Raw genomic sequence first — 4,822 nt, 5'->3', positions numbered from 1 at the left:
AGAGAGAGAGAGAGAGAGAGAGAGAGAGGGAGAAGAAGGGAGAGATGCTATCAGGCCTTAGGGCATTAGGCCGTAGCCTAATGACAGAAGCGTTCAATGATTATTGAGAGGATTAGGTGGCGAAGGATGTCCGCATTACGTGTACTTATTTCTTATACCTCTATGCTTGTATTAGTAAACACAATTGTGCATATTACAATAGCTTATGCGGGGCTATCAACGAGATTATGTCTGCAAGCTCTGCCGATCTTTTTCTATGGGCTCTATAATTATTTGATTAAATCTACAAGGCAATAAAATGCTTGAATCTATATCATGTGCGATACGAACGAGTTTATTCGGAGTTACAAGAACTATGTCCGTTACTAGCAACTATAGCTTAAATTATTCGAAAATCTCTAAACACGGTACGTGTGGGATAACTTCAAGCTAGTAGAGGCAGCGATACGGTATATGAAGTGACTTTAACAACATAAACTGGGTTTGATTTTAAAAAAAAACTTTTTTTCTGGGTGTTATCTTGAATGCTATTCTGTCCTATTATATGCGTTCGTTAATATCTCAAGACGATCCGTCTTGCCTGAGCTGAAAGACGTGTTTAGGAGTATACTTTATGGTGATGGCCCAGCTAGTGGCAAAGATGACAGGATGAAAGGAACTGAACGAAAAAGCGAGAGATGTTAATGCAACGTAATCCGCTTGTATTTTTGCACGTCAGTCAACGAAACGAGTCGAGTAGCAACGATAGCAGGGATGCAGGATATTGTTTGGGTATTAATAGGTATTTAACCTTTTGATATTACCTATATTATACTCGTCATAATTTAGGGGCCAATAACGAAAATATACTTTTAAGAATTTCTTAAAAAGATCGGGGGGCCTAGCAATGATGAGAAAAGCTGCAATATTAAACATGGACTAGTAGAAACAAGTTTAGTATCAGGCTCCAACATAGCTTTTCAGTAGAGCGGTTACAGGATCCTCGCTGTTAGTACAATAAAAACAGTATCATCGAAGGACAATGAATAAGTCTAACGTACATCCCCCTGCTTCAAGTCTAAATCAGTATTTTGTCTGCATTCAGAAAGGGTTTGCTGTTGTGTCAATGCTTTCATTTCCTCGTAACGTTGTCAGAGTCATCTCCTAACATTTCCTGATGACCGATCTGCTAATGTATTATATATCAAAATGTACAGGGAATATTACCGCTCTCTTGCCTCGACTAATCTACTTTCTTTGCCTCTGGTTCGCCTTCAGTCCTCAACAACAAAAGAACTCAGTCAGTATACGATGGCCCCAATACGGAGGCCTTAATAGAACTGCATTGTGTAAAAAGAAAGAGTAAACTAATTTCGGAGATGCTTTTCGTTCGGTGAAAGGAGGTTGACGACGAGCAAAAGCTGATTTCATTTTTGGTGCGTGGGTGTTTGATTGACCTCCTTCACGGCTTCGTACAGTCTTTGCAGTAGAGATTCACAACGAAGGCGGTCTGAGGACTGGCTGGAAACAGGTACGTCCTTGGACGATTGTGTCGATTCATTTTTAGCGTGAAAATAAACTAGGGATGGACAAGGCGATATGCAAAATAGGCAAACAACAGTAGAATTTCTCGAATAAAAACCCGATAAGCTTTATGCCTACAGCAGTTCGAGGGCCTATGTAATCAATTCGTATTCGGAGCAGTGAATAGAATGTTTCTGTCAATTGTTGAGGACCGCTGCCGATGTGAAGTTTCATGTATAAGTAGTACGTAGAGAGAGGGAGAGATTCGTTCGATATATACCGTCATCATAACTCGTTTAGAATAACATAAAACAACAATCAGCAAGAAACAATGACTTCAGCGTTTGGCTGTTCTGTTTATTATAATTATTTTTTTATATTTGATATTGTTTGCTTTTCACTCTTGCACTGTTCATGATCACTTTTCAGTAGAAAGCCGTAACGAAATACTGCCATCATTGGAACTGGCGACAGGGCTGCGGCGTCAGTTAAGCTTCGTCACATTTCTGTGTCTGTATTAGGCATCAGTAGCAAGAAGCTGCTGTCACCACTCTGCCGTCGCGAACGGTCCTTCACTGAGTCGATGGATGGCCTTTCAAAGATAAGATAGAAAAGAATAGTGAATATGCAACAAGCGCTGCCCACAAGCGATTCCCGTATCAGTATAGGTTTTGAATAGCCACACAGCGGTGTCTTCGCCACTTCTTCAATGATCTTAGCCTGTGGGTCGTTCACGAAGCTTCACTTGACGTTCCCGATACTATAACAGTAACACGAAGGCTCGACTCATTCATGTTTGTTCTATCGGGACCTGCTTGGATGGTATTCCTGTGCGGAGGGGCGACACATAGATATATCCAACACCATAGCCAACCGGTATCCGGCTGACCTTTCAAAGCCGACGTTTCCTTAATTAATCACTTATTGGATAGTTGAGTGATGTGCTATGACCTCCTGAGCAAGGGAACCCTTCACCGACTTTATCCCACTCGCCCTGATCTGCTTCGCAGCTTGCTCAGATGACGCTAACAACGCTAATTATCTTCAGCACGTCTAACGAAGCAGTTCTAATGCTTAAAGAACGCTCGGCAACTCACTCAGTAAAATGGAGTCCCAGCGGGATTCAGCATTGCAACTACATAAACATTATAAATAGCTGGCATTTTTTATTATGTGTGTGTGACGTTACTGTCCGCTTTAGTAGTCACGGATCTGTTATCGATTACAGTTATGATGGACGTCCGATTTGTAAAGATGAACATGAAATTTATTCGCTTAATTGGCAACGGACGTACGCTGGCAAATTTGCCGATAGCAAACAATCCTCGTAAACTACAGACTATCAAAGGCCTAGAGCGCCTTCATATATGAGAGGTGAGAAATTGTGTTACGGAAAGCTGGGGTTACTTTGAATAAGCCCGCTATGACACAATGAACACACATTTACAAGTGCCCAGAATTGGTAAATGTTCCCTGAAAGACGATTATATCTAAAAGGGTAACTCGATTTCGATATTACGAAAAAGCACCCAAACTGGGATGACTATTTCAGATTTATTATCAGATTACTAACCTATTTTATTTGTTAGCAATAAAAATATATATTGTAGCAATTAATTTACTTAGCTCGCGTCCTGCAAGAAGCTGAGCGGATTTTAGCACACATATATTTAAACGATAAGCTCCAATGTCGGCTGCGGTTCATGTTTGGCTCCTTAGATGCTCAGCAGTATAACTCTTTGTTTGAAACAAGTTTCTATTATCCCCTGAAAACCCACTCATCCCATTATAGTTGATGATTAATAGGAAACTAAGACAATTAGTTTTAAAAACCATATCTAAAAAAAATCGATCGATATGAAAAACCTTAGTTTCAACATTAATTGAAAAATCAAGTAAAAAAAAATATGGCTTATATAGTATACACGAAATTTGCAGTATCATACATTCGTGATCGCTTGTAACACTGGAGTCGCCTGTGTTTAATGCCTGGAGCAATGAATTGTCTGCCTCATATACAAGCAAATAATAAACAAGTTACTTTACTCCATCGTTCCGGTGAGGTTAACTGTGTGATATAGTATATCCCAATTATTATTTCTACATTCTATTCTGAATCACACTGCAGGCGACGACGCTACAGCGCCACAGACAATAATCAGGATCGAAGTTGTGTGACTCCCGGAAACGTTAAAACACCCTTCCCTTGTTATAACAAGACCCATTTCCAAAAACAACTCGTTGTTTCTGTTCGAGCATTTGGCATTATCTGCTACTAGGGAGATCGTTAGCCCGAACGTTGTTCAGATTTTCCTATGGTGAATTTTGTAGACTCGAGCAAAAGCCAGCTCGTCGTTCCCCTAATCGTTCGACACGCGGTCAAGTTCCGCGACAGAATAAACAGCTTATCGTTCGGAAGACATTTCTGTGCCTCCAGGAATGATTGAGTTTCCTTTGCGCTTATAGGGCCTCTATTCGCTCCCTGGTTGGTTTCCCTTATTTAGTGCAATTATAAAAGTATCCTCCTACAAGGAGCTTGCAGATTTTGCACGCATTGTGGCACCTCTCGCAAATGACCACTGCTGAATGACGCAATTTTGCCATCCTGCCTACCGTAAGATCGTAGGAGATTGATATCTTGGAGATATTAGCTTTAGATTGCAAGCTCCCTTTCTCTACGGTCATCGTCAACAGGCTCATAATGCTCTCGGAGGTCGAAACCTGCATTTTCCCATTACGAATCTATAGGCACATATGCACCCATAATCAAGACGCGTCTGAAATAAAATATAAATGTATATATTTGTTCGAAGCGACACAGTGCGTACATGTCTTGCTGTACCGAAGGAACGGAGTGCAAAACATTGACTTCTACCGCCCTTCTTTTGGCCTTTTTTTCCTACTCAAAAACAAAGTAACAGCTTTATACCCGACGCTAGAAAAACTTCCCAGTGTAGCAATTTTTGGGCTAAGGAGAGCGTTCTGTTGACGTACGTTTTTTGTATTTATAACTTGTTCATTAACGCCACAAGTAATCCAAGACAAAGAAACATGCCCGTTAGCCATGCGAACTGTTAGTGCAGCGTAATACATCACGTACTTGTTTAAAACTTGTATAACTTGTAAGTTTTTTATTGTTTAACGATCTTTAAAGTAATACGATTTCGAGGTGAGCTTTCGATGGGGATGCGCTTAATAAATTAGTACTTTCTATGCGCTGATGAATGTTAATAAGATTTTTAACGACAAGATAACGGATTACTTCGAATGGGTTCGGTGTTAGTTATTAGCCTACAGTAGCAATTTCCTTTGCTCAGCT

Source organism: Varroa jacobsoni, unplaced genomic scaffold, assembly GCF_002532875.2.
Source record: "Varroa jacobsoni isolate VJ856 unplaced genomic scaffold, vjacob_1.0 scaffold_1017, whole genome shotgun sequence".
NCBI classification, from domain to species: domain Eukaryota; kingdom Metazoa; phylum Arthropoda; class Arachnida; order Mesostigmata; family Varroidae; genus Varroa; species Varroa jacobsoni.
Note: the sequence above shows the minus strand (reverse complement) of the source record.